The sequence below is a fragment of the Octopus bimaculoides genome, chromosome 7 (genome assembly GCF_046866305.1).
Source record: "Octopus bimaculoides isolate indiv1 chromosome 7, ASM4686630v1, whole genome shotgun sequence".
NCBI lineage: Eukaryota > Metazoa > Mollusca > Cephalopoda > Octopoda > Octopodidae > Octopus > Octopus bimaculoides.
The window spans coordinates 6,883,503-6,910,922 of NC_142934.1; the positions used below are offsets into that span (position 1 = coordinate 6,883,503).

The following is a 27,420-nucleotide window of genomic DNA, read 5'->3' on the forward strand; positions in this document are numbered from 1 at the left end:
CTAAAAGGCGGTGCTCCAGCATGGCCACAGTCAAAAGACTGAAACAAGTAAAAGAGTAAAAGAGTAAGACAATATGATCCGGCGTTACAATATCAACAGAATATTACCCAACAATAACCAATCAGAATAGCACAAATAAAAATATAGGTAACAACATATGAGAAAAATTGAAGGATATGAAATTGTGAAAGTAGAATTTTCAATATTCTCCATCCAGCGAAATTTAAATACTATTTAACGAATGTAAGTTTATAGGTGAGCCACTTCATGTTTGATGCTCCGGTAACGCAGTAATTTAACAGGCTTTTATAGCGTAACGTGCACAATTCAGCAATCGTTTAGTCTCGAATGAAATGTCGATGAACAGAAAATACTAAGTAAAGTTTTAAGGGACAGAGCGATAATTTCGGTATTGGAATAATCCCATAACTCCTTAGCATTCAGGTTATTCTGTCAGTTGTAATGCTTGTGAACAATATTTTTAATGTTGATTGCGCACAACTATCACCGCTATACCTCTTTGGAGAAGTCGATTGGGAGAAAGTCTAAAGTGCGTTAAAATGTTTGTCTAACCCAGAGAGGTGGGAGGCATCGTTCAGCTCAACAATAGAAACTTTTCAATATGCATACATTTTGCAATCCTTTGTGATCTGAAGTGTAGAAGATCACTCTATTTCTTTAATATAGTACTGATGTGCGTTCTTTCAGCTACACAGAGCCTACCTTTTTAACCTGCTAATGCATGGCCTAGATCTAGTTACGGTGCTCTAATTAATGACGTGTGGTATACTGCTGTATTTCATGTTCTATATATGCTTGCTAGCATTGTGTTTTTCTTCTATGTGCCTGAAAGAATACTGGTGGCTGTCATATCTGTGTTTGAAATCAGTTTTCTACAGTTGAACATATCTTTTTATTTCCGTTTTCCCATTTGGCGGAACAGAGAGAACTCCAGCTTCGTAGAAACCTGAGCGAGCTATGCACGCCTAGTTTATCTGGCTGGATTCCCGATGTTACAGCCTGAAATGTGTATCTTGATTCGCTTACGTGAAATGATATTTTCATATTAGAGTTTTCTGATATCTTTGAGACTATCAGGGAAGTGCTTACCTGTCAGGGCTAAGGACTGTGTACCTACATTACTAACATTCAATAAGAAAGGTGCGGCGAACCATGTAACTTTCCTAGTTCTATTTTAGTCTTATTTGTTGTTGCGGTCAACGTGCATGTCCTCTTTGAAGCGATCTCTCTCTCTTTCTCTCTCTCTCTCTCTCTCTCTCTCTCTCTCTCTCTCTCTCTCTCTCTCTCTCTCTATATATATATATATATATATATATATATATATATATATATATATATGTATGTATGTATATATACACGTACGTATGTTTGTATATGTGTGTCTGCGTATGTGCATATTAGTCTGGGTATGGATGGGTATGGAATCTCTTGTAATGTATTTGTGAGTGCGTGTGTGAGTGTATGTGTGTGTAGTGATCGATCGTTATGCATTGAAAAATCAACTTCCAGGCAGTGAATGAAAAAAAAAGAAACAAAGCTAAGAAAATAAAATGGGGGAAAATAGGAATAGGTAGAAAATATGAGAAATATGCCAAAATGGCTGAAAAAAAGAATTGTATAAAGAGTATACATGTGAGATTCAAATTGCAAATAAAAAACATGGGAAAGTATAAAAAATGATATAAATTCGAGGAAATATGAACAAAATACGAAGGAAAATGATGTAAATGAAAACGAACATACATTGACTGAAAAATAAAATGTCAAACTTGAAAAATGAGGAGATAGAAGTGTGATATAATGTATTTTAAAATAATTTTCCTGAAGGAAAGACATAAAATCGATAAATTGGCACATTAGAACAGGAATAAAGAAGGAAGGAAAAGAAGGTTTTGTAAAATTTAGGAATATTTTGACTAAGTTAAATGTAGTCAAAAAGATAAGAGAAAAAGAGATAAAGAGTATAAAGAGAATTGATGGACAGACAGAATTCACAAGCACTGCATGAGAATTACGAGTCTATATGAAGAAAAAAATGACGAGGAAATAAAAAGGGAAGCATAAAGATAATTTCTGACAATGAATGATATAAAGCTGGATGGAGATACCGAATATGTGTATCAGTTTGTATTTGTGCGAATTTTATTGTGTAAAATAACAGTGGCTAAAATATTAGTGAATGCACAATTGAAAATAGAATTGAAAATTTAAGATTAAAACTTTAGAGTATAAAGCTGACGTCCATACAAAATTTGGGAGAGAGAGAGAGAGAGAGAGAGAGAGAGAGAGAGAGAGAGGGGGGAAGAAAGAAAGAGAGTGGCAGAGAGGACGAAGGAGATAATAGAAAAAGAGAGAGTCTGCTTGCGCTTATTAGTGTGTATGTGTTCGTGTGCGTCTGTTTATGTAAATAAGTAATTGAAAGGAGAAAACAGCAAATAATAACGGAGTAAAAAACCTCTGGAAAAATAGAAACATGGGTAAAAGAAAAGATATATATACGTACACACAAACACATACACATGCTCACACACACACATACACACACACACGTGCACATATATATAACACAAAGGAGAGTGTTGAAAGGTATAATGAAAAATAGTGGAGTATATAATGACAGATGGAGATACATAATGATGAAAAAATGTATACGCTAAGAGAGGAAAAGAAAAAAAAGGGGAAAAGAAATCGTGGAAAAAAATAATACTCATCTTACGGAAAGAAGATTATTTGACGGAGAAAACAATAAAAAAATGACAATTCGATGAATAAAATATTTTAAGGAGATGCGAATTGGAAAAAAATGCCAGAGAAAGTTGAAATAAATAAAAAAATGATGAGCATAAAAATAAAGAGTAAACATAGAAGAAGTTAAAATGGGAAATAATATATAGCATAGAAAAAAAAATGAATTGGAAAAAAGGGAAAATCACGATAAAAGAAGGGCAAAAAGCTATGAAGCACAGAAGAAGAAAAGTATGTTGGCAACAGTATTTTGATGAGATGGAAAATACGGAAGTGGTTAAAGCCTATAAAGTGAGAGGAAGAAAGAGCAAGTATTTTAATTCCGTTGATAACAATCGAAGACATCAGATAGTAATGAAGCTATACAGAAGAGAAGAGAGGTAGATGGGGTGGAGTGGTGAGAAGAAGAGAGAGAGAGAGAGAGAAAGAGAAGAAGGAAGGAACGAGAAAGAAAGAAAACTAATATGATAGCATGTTTATGATTAAGAGTGTTATGCGGAGTAGTGGTCCAGAGAATTCATTAAATGAATCTAGAAAGAATACTGCTCGACTAAAAGGTAAAAAAAGACGGCAAAAATATAAGATGCAAATGATTGGTCGCAAACCACGAAAAGAGGAAATGGGTGTAAGGGGAAAATCAGAGAGAGAAGCCTGTGATATACAGTAAAGATATGAAAGTAAAGCAGTTGCTCACTGTAGAAAGAGAATACACTTCTTTGTAATATGCTATTGTCATGCTAAAAGTGAGAGTAAGAAACTTAAAAAAAAAAATTATCATTAAACTGGGAAACAGAAAATAAATAAGAAACATAAAGTTAATATATAAATACGTTGACGAAACTACTAACACACACACACATGCTGATGCATGCATGTATATACTTATGTGTGACATTAGATGCGTATTTACCGAGTGTATGTACATGGCTACCGACTAATCCGATGTTACTGTAATGCAATACAAGATAGAAAAGTGTAGGCGCAAGGAAAGCAGTGATCAAAGTACTTACAGGAAGTTCTATAAATTTCCGGGGATAAGTGATTGGTAAGTTTATAACATAAAAGCAAAGATCGGCCAGACAATATATGAACTGAAAAGAGCATAGCTATATGCCTATCTATATGTGCAACCATTAGATTGATTATATATATATATATATATATATATATATATATATATATATATGTGTATATATGGAGACAATATAAATCGTCAAATTTTACCCGAGCACCTTGTATGTATATGTATATGTATATGTGTATTTCTCTCTCCCCCTTTCACTCTCTCTCTCTATATATATACACACACACATATACATATAAGATTGCGTGTTTGTGTTCCTGTGTGGCAGAATGGTTTCTGATTTAGAAACAATTTTAACGAGAATGGTTTAGTAGCCACCTCCAAGATTTAATATTATCTCAACTTAATTCCTTGCTTTTAATTCTGTTTTCCACTGTTTCTTCGTCTCTCAGAGTAAGCTGAGAATATTATCTGCTATTCCACACATACTTGGTGTCTTTTGTTTAAATCCAAGAATGATATATCAAGCCAAAACCTTCACGTTAATCTATTTACACTATATTTAGTCTTACTCGACACCTCTTACATTTTCTCATTACAATCATTCCAAAAAGTAGTTGATCGTTTTCTATTATTTTTCATCTTCTACACCATTTTGTTAGTCAATAAATAGATTACTTATTTCCAGATAGATGTATACTTTTCCGCTATAACACCCGTGAAAGGATCCCTTAGATAGGCCCTTAATTGCTTTGTCATTACTCTTTTCAATATCATTAAAAAAAAAATGTATGTAACACAGGAATACTTCAATTTTTTGTGCATTCATATGCTTTTCTCTGGAAGGGATGCGTTCCACCGGTCATTAATTCTCGTTGCTGTCAGCACCTGTTCGGTGGGGGACAGGACATTAACCTTAGCAGGGGACCTCAAGGTTATCTTGTGAATCTTTCTATAACTTACAAACTTATACAAAATCCTCCAATTTTACTAAAGATTAAGTTTTTAAACAAATTCTCATCTTAATCAATTTGAAGATTATATATAATTTTAAGGTATAAAGTATGAAAATCTGATTGCTCTACTATCTGTTTATCACATTTTCGAAGAAATCTAGCATGCTACTACGTATTTATCATTGTTTGAAAATTTACGTTCATTTTTCTTGCACCGAAGAGTTATTCGATTAATATTTTTTGAAAAATTAAAGCATGGATAAAGTTTAAACAATTTTCATGTCAAAGACGTTAATGGCTAAAATTTGTCTTGTATCATATTTCAGTAACGAAGTAAATATTTGAACAAATACAGAATTTGTATATTCCAGGTGGAGAATATTTAGAAATATTAATCAGACGTGATTTCAATAGTATTCGTACATAAACTAGCTGTTTTGTGGAATGTATGTGCCAGTCTGGCCCGAGATTAAGCAGAAACAGCAACCAAGACAAGTAGAACACCTGCCAATTGTTAATAATTTCTACGTTAGATCAATGTCACTATTCATATAAATAAATGTGCTAAATTCTTAATTCTCAAAGTTCTCTTGCGTATCTTCGCAGATATTTATCTTTTATATTGTTCTGATTAATTGAATTTTGTTTCAAAAGCATTTGAACCATTCTCTGCGTTAGTTATTATTTCGCCAAGACAAAGAGGTATACAATGAGTAAACATTGTTTAACACTGGTAATTTCCTTTCTTGCCAATCAGAATATTATCACATGCATAGAATTCTGCTGAACATCTTTGATAAATTTTATTCATTTTTAATATGTGGAAAATCTGTACATAATTTTGTGAGTAGTCTGATATTCGTTTTATTACTTCATCCTGTTCTGCCAGTACATTAGGACATATACCATTATGAAAATGATCAAGGTTCTCATTAGTTGTCATTAGCTTGCAAAAGACAATCAAGGTGTGAACACGTCAGATATAGCAAGTTCAAACTGGTTGTTCAAAAAGTTTTCAGGAACACAAAATACCTGTTTACGAACGAACAGACTAAAACTTCTGCGATCCACATCAAATTGATCTCTTTGACAGTCTTCTTTTTTTCAATCCTCAGTTAGAAATTTAGCTCTATTCTATCGATTTAAGTAAGCAATGCTTCTTTTCAACCTGCTAGTAGCAGTTTCTTTATTAACCACTTGACTGCTTTGAGAAACATCTGAACTTCTAGCGTAATGTCTGCTAATTGTAATGCTATCAGTCTGAAGCCTGTGCTGAAAAAAATATAAAGAAAATTTGCTGTAAAGCATATTGTCTCCGCCAGTTATAAATTTCCCCAAGATTTCAGCTTGGTTTGCGTTACTTTGTTGTGACTAGGTAGCTGAGGTTTTCCATGAGACCAGAACACGAGATGCATTAAGAATGTAATTTCTTTCACTCGCAAACTTTATAGGAGTTGCGTTAAATAAGACGAATATGTTGCTATAATTTGCTCCAGCACTGGAGCACTAATGTAGGCAATTACACCAACTATTGCACTTACTGATTTAGGCAATCTGATGAAATTTTAAAATGAGATTTGCAGTCGAGCCAATCTAGATTAGTTCATACAGTAGCTTCTAAACATTAACATTTGAAAACCAGGACGGATGTAATACATTTCTAAATTTCTCAGAGAGATTTATGCAGTAGCAGCACAATAAAGTGATAGTATGTTGTCAACTTAATGTGACAGTCCCATGAAAGGGAAGAATGCTTACACAGACTGAATACCAATACAGTGTGTGTGAAGATGTAAACGTCGACTCAATAGATGCTCTCTCACAATAACTGAATGAGAGAAAAGAAGTAAAAGATCGGAATATTAGAAAAATCCCACAAAGAACTTACAGACAGACATATAACATGACAAATGAGATATACGCTATAAGACATTATCTTTACTTAACCTATTATATCTCGATAATCTCAGATTCATGCTATGTATTCTGTTATTTTTGAATATTAATGAATGATTGATTTCATTGGATTATTTCACGTAACATCGTGTTTTCGCTTTTCGTAGTGAAATTGCTTAATCTTATAGTGCATGGTACTATAACCAACCACATGGTTCCGGATTCAGTCCCACTGCGTGGCACTTTGGGCAAGTGTCTTCTACTATAGCCTCGGGCCGACCAAAGCCTTGTGAGTGGATTTGGTAGATGGAAACTGAAAGAAGACTGTCGTATATATGTTTTATGTATATATATGTGTGTGTGTTTGTGTCTCTGTGTTTGTCCCCCGAACATCGCTTGATAACCGATGCTGGTATGTTTACGTCCCCGTAACCTAGTGGTTCGGCAAAAGAGACCGATAGAATAAGTACTAGGCTTACAAAGAATAAGTCCTGGGGTCGATTTGCTCGACTAAAGGCGGTGCTCCAGCATGGCCGCAGTCAAATGACTGAAACAAGTAAAAGAGTAAAAGAGTAAAGAGTATATGTATATACATATGTACCTGTGTGTATATATATATATATATATGTACCTGTATATATATATATATATATATATATATATATATATATATATATATATATATATATATATATATATATATATTGTTGTACTTGGGGACGGTCATATTGCCAGTTTAGCCAATAAAAACACACGCACTGTATATTTGGTGTTAATTTGCTTCAGCTTTATATTACATTAATCTTAATCTTATTTCGGCCAGAGTTCTTTCGTCACACTTCTGTGACCTCATCAGTGGTCCTATATATGTGTGTGTGTGTGCGTGTGTGTATGGATATAAAAATGATGTGTGAGTGTATGCGTGTATGTATATTTATATTTAATAATTTTTATAAGTTTAGATAAATTATATATAAGTAAACAATCTATGATGACATAAAATAAATTAGAAATCAGAATAGTGTGCATGGACAGTAGAGTTTAACGTCAACCTGTACCAAGCGGCTTTATTCTGCGTGCTTTAGCTTCGTTACTATTGCAACAGTCTGGATACTTATTGATCAGATCACTCATATATACATAAGTATATATATACATATATATATAAGTAGATAGATAGATAGACAGATAAACCGAAAGATAGGTGGAGAGAGATACATAGATATTTATTACATGCGAACACGTGCAAGTTGGAGAAATTAGTATTCGAATATCAAACTGGAAGTAATTTATTGAAGCTGAAAATATTTCAGAAACTTTTACTCAGAGTCTCATGGAACCTATCATCAAACTACGGCCAGTATTTAGATGAATACTTTGGTTTATGTGTAATTATAAGTGTTTGTAAACTGTATTTTATCTTTTGTCTTTCATCCGTTGCTGGTTGCAGCTGGAGACTGAGGCCATGCTGGGGCAATATCTTTTAGTGTGACCAGGATTCTTTTCTGTACTGTTTTTGGGGAAGTAGGTAGACCAACGGAGCTGCTCTTTGTGTTTCCTACCTGGTAGTGTGTTCATCTAGTATCTGAGATAATAATTTGCTCAGACACACTTTCAAGACCTCCACATCTTCTTGGAAATTTCTAAGGTTGCTTTGCTGAATGTTGAATAGTTGTGGACACTTGAAACTGGGCTTTTATTCTAGATCAAGGAGACGGGACTTTTGGTACTATGCAATGCCGTCCAGTTCGGTGGTTAGAATAGATTTCAATTCCAAAGTCCAGTTCGGTGATCAGTAAGTTGGGAGCTAGACCTTCTAGGATCTTCCATATGTATATCACTGCATATCTTTGAACGCCTTCTATCGTCTGTTGCATCGAATCAATTTTCTTTCTATAATAGTACTGGGTTGTATCAAGTTTCGCCAACAGTTTGATGGCCTGCAGAGACCACAGTTGGGAATAGTAATCTAGACGACTGAGAACGAAAGTTCTCCATAGCAGTAGCATAGCATCCTTTTCCCTAGTCCTGAATGATCTCAGAATCCATCCACCTACTTACCTGCTCAATGCTGCCATCTTGGTAATATGCACACGAAATGTGCATGGTATAATGATTATTATTTGGTACCTTCTCTAATAAGCGTTCAAAAGCTGAATACTCGGGGCAACATAGCTCAAAATAACGTGACTCCGGTGAATAAAAAACGATTGACTGTAACGGAAAATGATTTAAAACTGGATAATATAAATCATCTATACTCGTGGTAATAGACATAAAAAATTAGCAAATGATAAAAGCACTTTTAGAAATAAAGCAGGGAAGAAAAATGCTGTAAGCGATAAAAATTGAAATTTGTATTAAAGAATAATGCAACAGAGAATGAGTACCACAAAAAAAATTATTGTTGTTGTTGTTATTATTATTATTATTATTATTATTATTATTATTATTATTATTATTATTATTATTATTATTATTTCTACTACTACTACTACTACTACTACTACTACTACTACTACTACTATCTGCTCCGTTTAATATATTTTCAATATCTCTGTCAACTCATTATATAGAATGTATTGCTTAATTATTTTCTTTTATTCTGATATTGCCAAGTATTTGTATTTCTCAATTCACATGTCACCTCTACAGAGAGAGAGATAGAAACCACGCCACTAATACCACCCTTTCCTTCCCTTTAATGGAAGCCTACATACTTTTTGCTTAGATTGGACGTCCTACTGTAAAAGTGAACCATAAAATATATGTATTAAAATTTAAAAATAAAAACAAAAACACATCAATAACGCAGAAATAAGAGCTGCAACGGAAATCAATTGCATTAATGCAATAATACTTCATTGTAATTCCATGTTTTGTCTATTTGTTTCCTCTTTATCATCTCCAAAATTCGATTCCCTTCGTGTTGGTGTTTTCTCCTCCACCATTCTTCTTCCTCTATCAAAAATCATTAAATTTAACTAAAAATCCATTTTATTTTCAAATATAAAACGTTTTTCTAGTTGTAGTATTTTGTTGTGGCAAAAATAATGAAAATAATAAATCCCTATAATATCTCAATGATTAAAAAGCAACATCTCAATAATATCTGAAAGTAACAAAAGTAAATGCCTATTAATGTTACAGATCATGTTTCTTTTGGAAAATTATTCTTTTTGTTTTTTAGTTGTAAAAAACACTGAGATGGGAAAATTAAAAATTAAAAGGAAGAAAAAAAAATAATTGCTATTTACCAAGCCATTGATATCAATGAATTTAAAGCAAACAGCAGTGAAAATAACGTGTTTCGAATGATGAGCTGAACTTTCTTGCATTATATTGAGCTGCCTGCAATGTGATAATGGAGACAGTTGTTATTGGAAAGGTGATTTCAGTAGGAGGATAATAATGATGCTTGCAGTTCAATAGCGATGTTATTTACAAGAACTGAAGTAGTGTTATGATAACGAAGATAGCTCATATGAACTAGGGAACCGAAGACTTTTGACAGACAAAGCAAACACTATAGTGTTAAAGATCGTAGTGTTGTTTTGTCCCACGACACCTAACATCTTGCCAGGAATAAGGTATTTAATAATACAATATCTATTTGGATCTTCTGTTTCTAAAGACAATAATTTGCGAATTAGGGAGATTTGAATGCTTCGAAGAAGGCCAAAGGTGAGTATAGCTACTTCATCATTGGCTGCTAACAATTTTAAAACGAATCAAACGAAAATAGAAAAATAAATTTTTCGTTTTTATTTTAATTTCATTTTCTAAAATATTTACCTGTATAACAGGCACAGAAATAGTTATGTGGTTAATAAGTTCGCTTTCCACCTATGGAGTTAGTAAAAATTTTCTAATATAGTCCCAAGTTGATCAATATATTGTGAGTGGAATTTAGTGAAAAGAAACTGTTCAACAGTCCGTTAGATAAGTACAAGCATATATGTGGTGCATTATTCTTTTAAGGGCACGAACTTGGCTATTTATGACCTTATTTGTTATGGGTTCCTCCGTTAAAAATAATTAGCTTTACATTTCTCAAAGTTTCTAAATTCATATGCGAACGTATCTATCTATTTTTCCATCTATGTATCTATACACGCGCGCGCACACCTATAGATATATATATTAATACGCTCGAGAGCATATATATATATATATATATATATATATATATATATATATATACATAAATGCATGTATATATATATATATATATATATATATATATGCATGTATATATAATTATATATATATATATATATATTATATATATATATATATATATATATATATATATATATATATATATATATATATATATATATATATAATAAAGCATAGAAAATGGAAAATTAGCCAATAGGAAAAACGTAGAACGTTGAAAGAAATACTGGGGCGTCATGACTAAATATGTGGCTCCTGCATATTCATTTACGTTGTTGCTGTTTAACCTCAAATCAGTCTTAATCGGGAAGACGTGTCATTAAATGCCTTGCAACCGACCCACGACATACTTCTTCAGTCATGCAGTAACGCAACCTACAGGTTTCAATGCATTTCATTTTCAAAAGCAATAGCATGTGATTTATAGAAATGTTGTTACTAGTTTTAGGAAACCTGGCTACTGTATAGAAGATACCTTCGTTGAGTGCAGATTCGGTTTAGGGGTTTTAGAAATCAACTGTGGAAGCGTGAGATGTATAGCATTCTCTTGTGTGTTTCGGCTTGTGTGTGTATAAATCATTTCCAGTTTATGAGGGACTAAGTTATGATGCTGGCGGTAACGTTGAGTTCTTTTTATTCGATGGTAGCAACAAATACATTGTCACTTTAGGGGCTGTTGATGGTGTAGAATTTATATTTCATCAATGTTGCAATTGGTTCTGCAAATAGCTTTTATTTGGCGTTTGTTATATTATTTGGTTTTCTCATAAAAAGGTTAGTAAATTATATTAGGTTTCAATGTCCTTCTGCCCTAGTTATTAGATATATGTGAAAAAGCTACATAGATTGCCTTTGAGCATTTAAAAAGAATGTAAACAAGTTTCAATCTATTTTAATTTATAAGGTTGCTGGGAACTTTGTACTAATGCACACTCATGCAGTTAAATAAACACACACACACACACACACACACACACACACACACACACACACACACACACGCACGCACGCACACACTCATACACGAACAAGCGCACTAAACTAAAAATAAGGATTTGCGACAATTTACCCATCGCATCCTGCGTATACATCCATCCATTTATCCACACATGTATATATATCTTATATACTCTTATACATACATCGTACACACACATATATATATATATATATATATATATATATATATATATATATATTCACTCATACATCTGTATGTATGTATATATATATATATTCACACATACATCTGTATGTATGTATGTATCTATGCATGTATGTATCTATGCATGTATGTATGTATATATGTGTGTATATTACATACCAACAAAATGTTTTGAGCATTGATCAAAGATTGAAACAATTATTCACAATATACTTAAGCGAGTATGGTTGCAGTGACGACTAGAATCTGAGAAAGAAATCTAAAACACCCAGATCGGAATTAAAATACATACATACGCTTGCTCAAATGTCGATTAATCTCACACAAATGTGATATACTTGAATAGAAACACCAGTATTCAATCACTTGCATTTGATTATCTCTCTCATAAATCATGTGTAATTCCAATCACATTTTTCGCAGAAGTTAGTCAAGTACAGTACTTGCATGAATTAACTATATAAAATAAAGTCCATAAGTTGTTCAAATTCAGTGAGTTCCCAAGCATATTATCCTTGCTATAGACATTTCCCAATTCGTCACAATCCAGTTATGTGATTTATTTTATATTTCTTTCCCTTTTCCTTTTTTTCTCATTCTAATCAAGCCTCTAAAAAATTCACAACACACATATACACACACACATATACATATGTACATACACACACACATACACATATGTACATACACACACACATAGATTCAAAATAACAAAAGAACATTCTCTTCCCCATTCAACTCTTGATTCTTTTCAACTAAGACAATAAAATTACTGTGAATTTTGAAAATTCTCTGAAACCAGATGAAAGCGCTAAAGAAATAATTATACAAAATTTCCTTTTACTTAATATCTATCTATCTATCTATCTATCTATCTATCTATCTATCTATCTATCTATCTATCTATCTATCGATAGATAGATAGATAGACAGAAACATTCGTAAATTTTGCTTGCATGGTCTCTAATAATGTACCAATTTCAGATGTCTCCCTCCTCCTCTCGCTCCTCCTCTCGCTCCTCCTCTCGCTCCTCCTCTCGCTCCTCCTCTCCCTCCTCTCCCTCCTCCTCTCCCTCCTCCTCTCCCTTCTCCTCCTCTCCCTTCTCCTCCTCTCCCTCCTCCTCTCCCTTCTCCTCCTCTCCCTTCTCCTCCTCTCCCTCCTCCTCCTCTCCCTCCTCCTCCTCTCCCTCCTCCTCCTCTCCCTCCTCCTCCTCTCCCTCCTCCTCCTCTCCCTCCTCCTCCTCTCCCTCCTCCTCCACTCCCTCCTCCTCCTCCCCTCCTCCCCTCCTCCCCTCCCTCCCTCCCTCCTCCTCCTCCTCCTCCTCCTCCTCCTCTTCCTCCCCCTCCTCATCGGCAGATGGGAAATATATAATCTACAATATTTCTTTTTTGAATCTGCAAAACTCGAAAACCACCCGCTGCAATAAAGATATATCTCTTAAACGAAGCCGAGTAAAATGTGGAATTTTTATGATATACAGAAGTGTTCATTAGAACCACTTGTTTTATGAAATGTAAAAGGAATTAAGGATAATAAACAAGCATAAAGAACATACGGAATGGATTGTGTGAACTGGAATTTGTCAGCTTAATATTACAGCAAATATACGTAGGATTTTGTAAGAAGGAATTGTAGAACAATTAAGCCAGCTTTATAAGAAGAATCCTTTAATTAATTCGGAAGCACATCCAGCGGTGGCATCTATTAACCATTTATTTTTGTTTTTTTTCCTCATTTAGGGGTGAAGTTGTAGATAATATTGTTATGGAAAGTAAACCAGTACAAGCGGGCAGTTACGCTGCGCTGACTGGTAAAGGTCTAACAGCAGATATACTGCAAGTTAGAGAAATTAAATTGGAAGAAACAGACTTCAAGAAGTACAACGAAGGACTGAGAAAGGAGGGAGACAACCTGAGGTTGATGCCTCCTAAGGAATTCATAGAAAAAAAAAACAGAGAGAAGAACCATATTATATAGAACGCTGAATATTGCGACGAAAAAAGTCATTTTCCAGGTTTCACCAACGTAGGATATGTTTCAATACTGACAGGTGTTTTGATGCAATGCAGTTGCATATGCATTTAAGGTGGTACCAGATATATAACATAGTCGAATATGCATTAGTGCAAAGTCTTTTTCAGAATAGTGTTTGTTACTCTACAAAACTAATGCGTGAACCATACTTGAATGTCTCTCACATGTCAAGGACTATTTCATTTCCTAAATTACATAGAATCACACACACAGACACATGCATACACACACATTGCCGATTAATGCATTAAAAAAACAAACAAATCTACTTACTGATTGGCAACAATTCACTCATTTACACATTACAACGAATATCCGACAAATACATGACTCATTCTATATTTTCTTTTCACTTCTATATCCTTTACTATTATTGCAAGTGTTTCTGCTTCAATAAGCTACCATTTTGCATACCAGTTTTACTTCACCCATCCAATCGATTAACCTATCTATTGTTCTCTCTTCACTCTTCTGCCGTAATTTGTGAATCCTACTGTAAATACGTTACATATAATTTTTTCCCTCGATGTCAGTTCTCTTAAAAATCCTTTCATTATCCTTTTCTTTCACTCAATGCTGAAGTTCATATCACACCTGTTTCTCCTGTACGGCAGTGTTCCAAATGCTGTGGGCACTTACTTGCATTCGAATCTGACCGAGTAAATCTTAAAAAAAAAAATCATACCATCCAAATAACTTCGAATTATATTCAATACCGGCTACCGACATAGATGTTATTGCTTTTCAGTATATTAATACTTTAATAGGCGTGTAATCTAGTAATGGTACGCGTTAGTGGAATATCAAAACAGATTAGAACTCTGAAAATGTCGAAGTAGTTCGATGAAAATATTTGGCATACATATAAGATATGTAAATATATTTGGAGTAGCTGGATCGCAATGTTTCAAGCTCCGCTTTATAGCTTGAGCAATTTAATGTATGGATACTTTTCGAAGTACCTTCGTATCACTTTGAAGTGATCTAGCATTAGTAAAAATAATGAATAGTAAAATGACTGCTATGAATCAGATGCGATGGCAATTTTCAAACTTTTCCGCCTCAATTCTTGTCTCAATTAGAGCTTACTTTTCTAAACAACTACAATTGTAAAATTCCTTCCTTTAAAAGCACTAACATCGAACATCCTGGAATGTTCGATGGACCTAGCAAGGTCACCACTTGCTTTATTATGTTACTCTAGACACCGATTTCAAATTTTGGTACAATGCCAGCAAGTTCGGTGGAGGGGTGCTAGTCGATTACCTCAGTGCTCAGCTGGTACTTATTTTATCCCTACCGAAAAGAAGAAAGGTAATGTTAACCTCGGCGTAATTTGAGCTCAGAACGTAAAGACGGACGAAATGCTCCTAATTATGTCGTCCGTCGTGCCAACGATTCTGTAGATATTATTAACGAAGTTACTCCTGTAGTTGTCACTGCTGATGTCACTGTTACTATAGTCAAGAGGTTGCCTCTGCTGCTAATAACATAACTACTACTGCTCTTATCATTAATGTTTCTGCTTTGAAGCTGTTAATGTTTATGATGTTACTATCAATCATGGTGTTGCTATAATGGGATTACTATTATCTGTGCTTTCACAAACTGTTACTGTCTTCATCCTACATTTCTTCTCCCTGTTGCCATGATGTAGTTTTTACTGCTGCTACTGCTGATACCCTTGTTACGTTTACTATTTGCAGTGGATTGGAACTAGATTTTGTTGTCATTCTGCCATTCCCAGTTCACACACTGGCATACTCTGATGCAATTATGCAGTTTTGTTTTGTAGTGCTTGAAAGCCAACTATTACAAAGAAAATGTCTTCTTCCAACTGGAAAAGAATTATTTTTTTTTCTTCTTAACTACATCGGCATTTCAATTCAAAAATTAGAAAGGCTGTCACGAACATAAAATTCAAACATTTCATACAACAAACAGAAACAAAAATAAAACGAACAAACAAACAAGATAGGCACAGGAGTCGCTGTGTGGTAAGCAGCTTGCTTACCAACCGCAAGGTACCGGGTTCGGTCCCACTGCGTGGCACCTTAGGCAAATGTCTCCCACTATAGCCTCGGGCCGAGCAAAGCCTTGTGAGTGGATTTGGTAGACAGAAACCGAAAGAAGCCTGTCGTATATATACATATATATATATATATGTATGTATGTATGTATGTATGTATGTATTTGTGTGTTTGTGTTTGTTCCCCCACCATCGCTTGACAACCGAATAAATAAAATACATGCGTACATACTTTTTCACTTGTATTTCGCAGTCTAAGAGCCAAGAAGGATAATAATCATTTGCATAGTTACGCAGTTAAAAGAATTTGCTTTTAAATATGTACTTAAAAGATACTTATTTTAGCAATGCCGAAATAAGGAAAAGCAGTTTTGATTGAAGCACTGATTCAATATCCATAGAGACGCCGAGCTGGCAGAATCGTTAACAATCCGGGCAAAAAGAATAGTGCTATTTCGTCCATCTTGGCGTTATGAGTTCAAATTCTGCCGAGGTTGACTTTACCTTTCCTCCTTTCGAAGTCAATAAAATAAGTATCAGCTGAGCGCTGTTGTCACTGAAAGTGACTTAACGTTTTTCCCCGAAACTGCTGGTCTTGATGTCAAAATTTGAAATCAATATACTAATATATATACAAGTCCACACAACGTGGTGACGACTTTATATTAGACCATCGACACCAGTACACAATTGTTATATCTGTGGGAAGGAATTTGACCTCGGAAAGCAAAACATATAACGCAATACTGCAAAGCATTTTGACCGTCACTCTGAAGTGTCTGTCACTCTGCACCTTGTAATAAAGTTAACTGTAATTATGATGTTTTCTCGAATAGTTTACATTTATCATTGACAGGAGAGAGATAATATGAACCCATCTTTTTATTGATCGATCTTCTTGTATTCTTAAAAAGGTCATTGTATGTATAGTGCTATTCTCACCTTCAAAGGAGTCACGCACAGGCAGGTTTTTGCATGGATAAACTCAATTACTTTCAGTGAGATGATAGTGTTTAAAATATATGAATTTTAGATTTAATGTTCTTTTCTACTCTAGGCACAAAGGGGAGGGGGGCAGTCGATTCGATCGACCTCAGTATGCAACTGGTACTCAATTTATCGATCCCGAAAGGGATGAATGGCAAAGTCGACCTCGGTGGAATTTGAACCCAGAACATAAAGTCAGGCGTAATACTGCTAAGTATTTCGCCCGGCGTGCTAACTTTTCTGCCAGCTCGCCACCGTATTTTAGATTTAATATTGATAGGAGAGGAATAATACGTCACCCAGTCTGAAGAGTTTGACAGCTGATGAATTTCAATGCAAAAAGAATCAGGCCATTTTACAGCATATTTATAAGCTCTGTATCATTACTGCTAGCTCTTACTCTGACTTCATTCATTTAACAAGATATATTTTTATTAACGCAATTTTCAGCCGCTTGACTGCATGAATAGTATTAATTAAATCAAACTTTTATAGTTTCTCTCTTTTTTCCTCTCTCTCGTTTCCCCCTCTCTCTTTCTCCATTCTCTCTCTCTCTCTCTCTATCTATCTGTTCCCCTTCTGTCTGTGTTTATATATATATATATATATATATATATATATATATATATATATATATATATATATATATACATACGCAAGTGTGTGCACATCTCTGAACTTCTGTGTACTTCTGCACTTCTAGCAATGGATGTTTTTTTTTCTGGATGCATGATACACAAAAGCAAAGCGTCCTTATCAAATGAAATATAATTGTACACATAAAATTTTCTATATAGATAATACATATATACATATTTAGAGCCATTTGCATTCGAGAGTAGCACGTATACGAAGTATATGTCATTTACTGAACTGAAGAAAGATACAGATGATGTGAAGTGTCAGGGCCCTGAAAAAGTTCATAATGTGCGCACACAATAGTGTTTAATTCATTGATTAGAGACTTTAGGAAATTTAACTTCATGTTTAAAATTGTGCTTTGAATGTGTAATCGAATACGGATTTCTTTTGAACATGCATTGAACATGACACTGCAGATAAAAATCTAGCATTTTACAAGGTTACTCTCTTCCTAAATCTAACTGATGGAAAATAACTCTTTACATATAATTTTACCAATTTTGTTACGTTCAAATCTGTGGTGCTATTTACAGCTACAATTTATTTTATATATTCTTTTTTAATTATATTTTAATAATCATTTATTATATAGGCGCAGGAGTGGCTGTGTGGTAAGTAGCTTGCTTACCAACCACATGGTTCCGGGTTCAATCCCACAGCGTGGCACCTTAGGCAAGTGTTTTCTGCTTTAGCCTCGGGCCGACCAAAGCCTTGTGAGTGGATTTGGTAAACGGAAACTGAAAGAAGCCCGTTGTATATATATATATATATATATATATATATATATATGTGTGTGTGTGTTTGTGCGTCTGTGTTTTTTCCCCCAACATCGCTTGACAACCGATGGTGGTGTGTTTACGTACCCATAACTTAGCAGTTCGGCAAAAGAGACCGATAGAATAAGTGCTGGGGTCGATTTGCTCGACTAAAGGCGGTGCTCCAGCATAGCCGCAGTCAAATGACTGAAACAAGTAAAAGAGTATATATTTGATATTCTTTTATTCTTTTACTTGTTTCAGTCATTTGACTGCGGCCAATCTGGAGCACCGCCTTAACTGGTTGAGCTTAAGCAACCAGCCGTTATTATTAATATATTTATATTTATTAAAGCGGTGAACTGTTAGAATCTTTAGTACACCGGTTAAAATATTTAGCAACATTTCGTCCATCTTTAATTTCTGAGTTCAAATACCGCCGAGGTCAGCCTTGCCGTCCATCTTTTCGGTGTTGTTAAAATAAACCTAGATTGAACACTGGGGTCAATGTAATCGACTTACACCTTCCTCCGAACTTGCCGGCCTTGTGCCAAAAGTTGAAACCAATATAGTTATATTCAATAGTGAGTGTGAATGGCAGACACAGTAGAAACAGCTTAAATATTCTCTTACATTGAATCGCGTCCTTTTACAGGCTGCGTGTTTAAATCTTACCGAAGTCAACTCTTCACTTTCAACGTTCTAGAATCAATGAACCATGTAGCTCTGAAGTATTGGGAGTAAACCGATTCGATTTTTCCTTCCCACAAAATATCTAATAATCTTGCCCGTAATCGAGGAAGAAAGGTTAGATATATCAGATAATGTACTTGAAGGCATTCGTGTTCGTGTCTCGTACTTTGTTCACCGGAATTCGAAAAGAAGTAGATAGCTTCAAATATGAAAGGACGAATTAGAAATCACTGTGAACTAGAGAGAGAGAGAGACAGGGGGGAGAGGGAAATAGAGATAGACAGAGAGAGAAAAAGAGGGGGAGAATACTATTTCAAGTTTGAAAACACAGTGGCTCATTGAAAAAGGGCAATAAACGTTACATTCTTTCGAACATTTAGAAAAACTAAGATTTTTAAGATTTCACTATTCATTATGAACATAGCACTGACTTGTAGCTTTATACATACATAAATACATATATACATACACGCATACGTACAAACATTCATACATACCTACATACATACATATATACATACATATGTATCTGTGTATGAATGTATTGTGCATGATTGCATTATGTATGTATGTATGTATGAATATATGTATATAATTTGACTTGTTCGAGTTTCAATTTTTTTTATAGTATAGTAAAGTATTGTTAAATAATTTGCCGCTAGCAGTCTTTGAGTTTGCTTCCTATTAACCAAAAATAATTTCAACATATCTCTGAATTTTATTACATAATGAATCATAATATATCATTATGATGTCTAGAAGTGTTTTGCATTTTTTCCTCTGTATTTCGTATATCCGCTCTGAAGAATCTAGATAATTGCTATGAAATAATCTCTCTTATACCATTAAATGTATTCCAAGACAATCTTAACAAGATGAGCTTTGTTTTATAGACGTATTGTCATAGCTCGAGTAATTATCTTAGTAGGATTGTCTTTGAATATATGTTTATGATATATGAGAGATTATTGTATGGTAATTATCTAAATCTCTAAGAAAATTTAATGATATCAGAAATATAGAAAAGAGGTAAAACTGTTCTAGACAACATAGTGATTCATTATACTTTACGGTGTAGCTCTGTAACAAAATTCGAAGATATACCATTTAAAGTGTGTATGTGAGATTCTTGTGGATGAGACTACAATGTGAATTGAAGAATGTAAAGCTTGAGGAGGATAATAACTATAACTTTTGGACTTTATTAACCTGATGTGAATTCAAGAAACTCTTGTATGGATCTTAGCACGTTACTACCAGCGGCGAGCTGGTAGAAATGTTTGCACTCCGGACAAATGCTTAGTAACATTTCGTCTGTCTTTTTGTTTTAAGTTCAAATGTTGCTGCGGTCGACTTACTTTGCCTTTCATCCTTTTGGAGTCGAGATCGACTTCATTTGCCTTTAATATTATTATTGTTATTATTATTATTATTATTATTATTATTATTATTATTATTATTATTATTATTATTATTATTATTATTATTATTATTGCCTTTGCACAGCGTCTAACGCTGGAGATGTACTACAGTGTCAGCTGTTCACTACCAGTGAACTAAGGTAACACCGCTTATTTTCGAGGACCCTCCGGAGTATTCAAGCGGTTCCGAGCAGTGCTGTTTCTGCAGGTGCTCCACCCTTATTGCAGCCCCTATTTGTTCCACGTACTTCTCGAGATTTTTGCTCACCTTTCCCAGGGCTCCGACAATTATTGGTACTACTGCTACCTTTTTTATCGACCACAACTGCTTAACTTCCCAAGCTAACCTGTCGTATCTCTCGACTTTTCTTTCTTCCTTATCGCATACCTTGTTGTCAGCTGGGCATGCTATGTCTATGATCCAGCATCGTTTGTTTTCCTTCTCAATTAAGACTATGTCCGGCTTCCTATTCTCTATCTCATGGTCGCACTGAATCATAAAATCCCATAGGATCTTTGCATTTCTATTTTCGACGATGTCTTCAGGTTTGTGGTCGTACCAATTTTTTGCTCTGTCAAGTCCATACTTGTTGCAAAGTGTCCAGTGGACAAGCCTGGCTATATTGTCGTGGCGCCTCTTATATTCCTTCTGGGCTAGTGGCGTACATTGGCTGATTATTATTATTATTATTATTATTATTATTATTATTATTATTATTATTATTATTATTATTATTATTATTATTATTATTGTTACTATTATTATTATTATTATTATTATTATTATTATTATTATTATTATTATTATTATTATTATTATTAATGCCGGACATGTTCTTGTTATTCATGATATTATTTCTTTTGGTATTACTGCTTCCTTTATATAAATTGTCGAACTCAGGTGAAACATTTACTACAATTCTTTCATAAAACACTGCAAAAAGAAAAAACAACAGATAAAGAATGTACGAATCCTTGAACATAGACAAAAGGAAAACAATTCAATACATCAAACACCGAATATGTATACAGTATTTTGATCTTGTGCTTATTCACGTACGTTCATTTCTTGGATGAAATTATATTTTATTGTTTCAGACAGATATGAAGCAGATGCAGTCAGAAATATGCATTTCATGCTGATCAGCATACGATCTAACTAAGGCATACACGAGCCTTAGTTATTTGCATTTATTTATTTGCTTTATTAACTGACGCTCCGTGTATATTTTTGCTCCATAAAAATACTTAATGATACTGCAACCTGAAAACTTTAACAATAGACCTTAGATAAACTCCTTACGAAGTGTTTGATAAATAGCTAAACACATATTTAACCAGGAAGCTGAACATCATAGCTTTTGATTTTCCATTATGGGTATTGGGCGTAATTGCGTTTATTAACTGAAAGATTACAAATGCACTCAAAGAAAATATTTTCCTCATACTGTAATACTGTAATATATAATATACTGTAATATATAATACTGTAATATATAATGGTTTTCCCTATGCCTCAGCATAACCTGAGTTTTATTCAAGTTTAGAAAGATTTCCAAATATAAATTAATCTCATAAATCGTTGATAGATAAAGTCAAACCTTTATTTGAATAGTTGGAGTATTAGCATCTGGCATCAAACTAGACAAGTGCACATTGCGCTTTAGGTGACAGAGCAATTCGCAGTTCTGATTATGACGGGTGATCAACCTTAAATACACTAATAACATGAAAGTCAGGTTGTTGATCTAGCAGTGCTTTGTCACGCTATATATTTATAACCATATTGTGATATCTGCATTAGTTGTTTTCAAATCCCTTGTCATTGAAGAGGACAGATTTGCTATCAGATATCTAAGCTGTATTTAGTTGAAGCCTATGGGTGAAGTTTAAAGAGAAGTATTGAAGAATAGTGTCTGCAAGATTTTACATAACAAGATTTTTGCAGCAAAATGCGTATTAATGTGCAAAAGGAATTGCTTATTAATCAGAAACTTACTATCATGATTCTGTTTGAAGTGCTATGATAATAATAATTAATAGCTCTAGTTCAAATCTTGCTCATATATATCTTCTCCACTAATATTCTATATTGAGGAAAAAGCGTCGACCCTATTAATGGCCATATTGAGCTTGACAATCATACTTAAACATTAGTAGTACATATTTTCCAATTTTCTACCCTCTTCTCATTTATTCTTTTCCCAAGGAGGTAGCAAGCTGACGATAATTTAATGATTAGATAAACTATTTTTCCTTTAAGCAATAGACCCCAAAATAATACTATTTATCGTTGTGGATCTCTGTTTAGAAAAAAAGTCACTTGATTATTTTGCTCGGTTCGTGTTTAACATACGTGGTTAACATACAAAACAGAATTTACTGTTATATGAACTATTGCGAAGAATAGTTTTATGCGAAGAATAGTTTTAAATTCTCCCCAGGAGGATTCAAGCATGCATGAATATTATCGATAATCTTATCATTCGAAACAATCTAAATCCAACAAATCTATAAATCCTTGTACAGTGATGTGAACAGCTAATCGAATATTGCGCTATACTACTTTTGTTTCATGAAACTATATTCCATCATTACTTCCTACAACAAATTCCGTTGCAAAGAAGTCGTATTGTTTATTTGCATTGTATACTCGAAATGTATTATACTATTTCCAGCAGTTTCCTGTAATGCGAGAAGAAAGATAATTCTGTTATCAATGTTGCATCACTGAAGCATGACCTTTCGATTCTATGTTATATATTTTGTCACAAACAGCGTCAAAGTTAAACACACAAACCCCAGAAACTGTCAGCAATTTCAAATACCCAGCATGAAGGATCCACAATAGAAATCTTCAACGGCAGTGCTCACAAAACTTAAGCCTATCTGGGAAAGTGAGAATATTAGGCTCTCCACAGAATTCAGAGAGATGCGATCATTTCTGGTTCCTATCTTTCTGTATACCTGCGAGGCTTGGAAATTAACAGTGGAACTGGAAAAAATGTAAGCGCAATGGAAATGGGATGCTATAGACGGCTCCTAGTTATCTCGTACAAAGAATACGTAACGAATAACAAATTGAGGATGAAAATAACCCTGGGTATTGGACCACACAGTGGTCTGCTGACACTTGCAAAGACACAAAAGCTGAAATGGTATGGCCATGTCACAAGAAGGTTCGGCCTAGCAAAGAAAATTCTGCCAGGCGCAGTGAAAGGTGGACGAAAGCAAGCCAGGCCAAGGAAGAAGTGAGCTTGTAACATCAAGCAGTGGACAGGCCTCAATTTCACCGACTCACAGAGGTTAACTGAAACCTGAAAGAAGTGGTGAAATCTGGTTGTGATGTCATCAACAAATGTCCTAACGACCACATAATACAGGCGTAGGTTAGGATGGTATCTGATTAATATAAGTTAATTTTCTGATAATCTTTCCTTTAAGTTAAGACACAGGATGAAATTAGTTACGAATTATGGCGCAATAGGAAGGAAATTACATGTATCAACTGCCTTATTAGTGAAATAGATTAAAGGTAGGATTTAATTATTCTTTATCTTTGGGAAGTACAATATGAAATTAAAAGGAAAACAAACACATGTACAATCAGAACCTAAAAATGGAGTGTATACGTCTTTCTTTCTGTCTATGTATGTATGTAAGTTATGTATATATCGATATTTATATATATATATATGTGTGTGTGTTTGTGTGTGTGTGTGTGTGTGTGTGTGTGTGTGTGTGTGTGTGTGTGTGTGTGTGTGAAAGGGAGAGAAAACTACAAATATTAGTACGCTGTCCGAGACAGATGAGAAACTCTGCACTAAGTTAAATAAATGATAAATTGCGCCCGTAGTTTCTTTTGGCTGATCAGAACAGATTTGAAAAACGAGAGAATGACGTTGGCAGATTTTATTTGTATCGTGTACATCATTGTCCTTGAATACCTCTGTAGATTTTAATCAAGCAGAGGTGTTGTAGATATAATCCTCTCTATTAGAGACACAGCGGCTGAAAATTTGTAGGGAGGTGTGCTAGTTAATTACATCAACCTCACACTGTTTCTGCCTACCTTCTATTTATACATGTATACACACACACACACACACACACACACACACACACACACACACACACACACACACACACATATATATATATATATATTTGTGCGTATATATGTGTATGTGTACTAGTATGTTGGCAGTATCAGAATTATATAGAGATTTAATTACTTGATCTTACATGTATATTGGATTACAGCTCATTAAATGTTAAATGTTAACTTCGTTAAACCTATTAGTACTAATTTTAATATCTAAAGTTTTCCGCTGGTAGAATAAATGAAAACAAAGATTTAAAAAAAAATAAATTACACACACTTACAAAAGTGGTGTACATAAATTTACAAAAAATGTTACTGAGCCTCACGTCTGGGATGAGAAATACACAAACAGACAAAACAAAAAGCAAAAAACCTATTTCTAGCATTTCAACATTTTCCTGGCCGCGATAAGTTTTCTAATTGACATTTAACTTTGACTCAAGAAGAACGATATTAAACGCAGCAATATATAAGGTCTATCTTAATATTCTTTTAGTAAAGTACCGCGGATCCTCTGACAGTAATAATGTCTAAAAAACATGAGCAATGTAACTAAAGATATGCATTTGCGAATGAGATCTGAAACGGGAACTTTGGGTAGTACTATTTTTGTCATTATTCAATATGCATATTAATGTTTTACGTTTCTCTGGCAATCGCCGTATGACAGAGCAAAGTTCGAAGTTGTGGGCTATAAGTACGTCTTCAGCCGAAACCTTGTAGCAATTACAATTCCAACACTTATTGTTGTATTTAACACGGGTCAATAATTCTTGTATGAAAGTTACACCTATCATTGCATATCCTGAAATGAAACCTGCTTAAAGTGAATTAGCTTGGAAACATTTTGTGTACATCAATAAATTTGCTATTTGTTGTTTAAATATAAGACCAGTAGTTCCTACAGGGCTGTGAACAATTGATTCGATGTTCATCGATAATGAAGCAGGAAGGACGCAGATGCTCGTGCCCTGCAGTTTGACAATGTCATACATAGTCAGTTGGTGTGTTTTTCACACTCATTTTATAACGATAACTTCTCTCCCGAGACAATTTCTGACGTTTCAGTAAACAATGAACTGGTTATATATAATCGTACACACTTGTATTTTAATCGATAATACTCAGTACTCTTCTAGTTAATTCACTTCAGCTTGAAGCTTTGCGCACATCAACAAATTTACTATGAAGTGTTTAAATATAAAAACGGTAGATCTTAGTGAGCTGCGAGCGGCAGATTCGGTGTGCGTTGCTAATGAAGCGTTATGACACAGGAGCACGTGTTCTGCGGTAGGACGACGTCATTCGTAACCAACATACATATGCATACAGACACACATGTGTCTTCCTATTGTCTATAAAGAGAATTTCTCTCCCGAGAGATATTCCGCAGCGAAGATCATTATAACGTTTGAACGTACACGACAGTCATAAATACGATTTGTACATTATATTTCAATAATGCTGGTCAGTGCACCTCTAGATAATGGGTGTTAATGCGTGCGAGTAGTGGGAAGAGGGGTAGGTGGTGTACTCTTTCTCACCCACAACTGACCACAGAAATTCTTATACACACACCCTTGCTGTTACGGTCACCGAACAGATAGCTTGAACCTGACACCGTAAAATTGCCAATTACCTGAACAATAGCTTCCTTGATCTTAATTTTTAATAGGGATTGCTTTGCTATTCGTGCTATCGGACTTCTTCTTCTTCTTCTTCTTCTTCTTCTTCTTCTTCTTCTTCTTCTTCTTCTTCTTCTTCTTCTTCTCCTTCTTCTCCTTCTTCTTCTTCTTCTTCTTCTTCTTCTTCTTCTTCTTCTTCTTCTTCTTCTTCTTCTTCTTCTTCTTCTTCTTCTTCTCTACTAAAAACGACACTATGCCTGGCATTTTGAGGGAAAGGGATAGTCGATTACGTCGTCCCCGGGGCTCAACAGATAATTTATGTTATCGATTCCGAGAGAATGAAAGGCAAAGTGGACCTCGGTGAAATTTCAGACTTTGTACCTATAATAAAGAGGATTATTATAGAAGTTGTTGCTGTTATTGACACATTTCCGGTTGCTAGACTTAGCTTTGTTGGTGTCGCTGAAGCGGAGATGTTTTGCCTATGGGACTCTTGTTGTCTTTTCCTTCCTCTCCCTTCACTCAGTTGTAAACATGTGAGTCGTGTGTGTGTACGATTGTGTATTGTATCAGCCCGCGTGTGTAGAAAAGTGCGTTGCCTAGACCTTCAATTCTCTGATTTTTCCTACTACCCTGTGCTCCAGATTCTGGCACTGCTGATATTATAGATAATTTGCATAATAGGAATATATACTGAGCACTTAACACAATTCTCTGTAGTTTTTTTTTGTAAAATATTAAATGGAAAATTAGTAAGAAACATATATAGATTTTCAACAAGGCTTTCTGGTAGTTAATTTGCTGACAAGCCTGTATGTTTTATAAAGTATAAATTACGAAATATGCTTTCTGTATTTTATTTTTTTCAAAGTAATATTGCGTATGTGTGCGTGCGTGTCTGTGTGAGTGCATGTGTGTGTGTGTATGTGTGTAACTGTATATATACAAATGCAAAGGGTTGAAAATTGTTGGTCTTAGCTATGAAGTCACATCTGTTGATCTCATGATTCATACACGTGTAAAACTGGATGTGAAAGCTTGCAGAGAAGGCAATGTGTGGGTGTATAGACATATACAAAATATGATTATAAATCGGAATATAAAGCTATATTTCAAACGATAGCTATTGAGTTATATAT

At 34.3% G+C, this 27,420-nt stretch overlaps 1 protein-coding gene across 9 annotated transcripts in view; it reads left to right on the forward strand.

Annotated features, from left to right (window-relative positions):
* Positions 1-27,420, forward strand: part of LOC106869300 (uncharacterized) — a 309,763-nt gene that overhangs the window by 140,650 nt on the left and 141,693 nt on the right. The gene's annotated exons all lie outside the window — the stretch shown is intronic.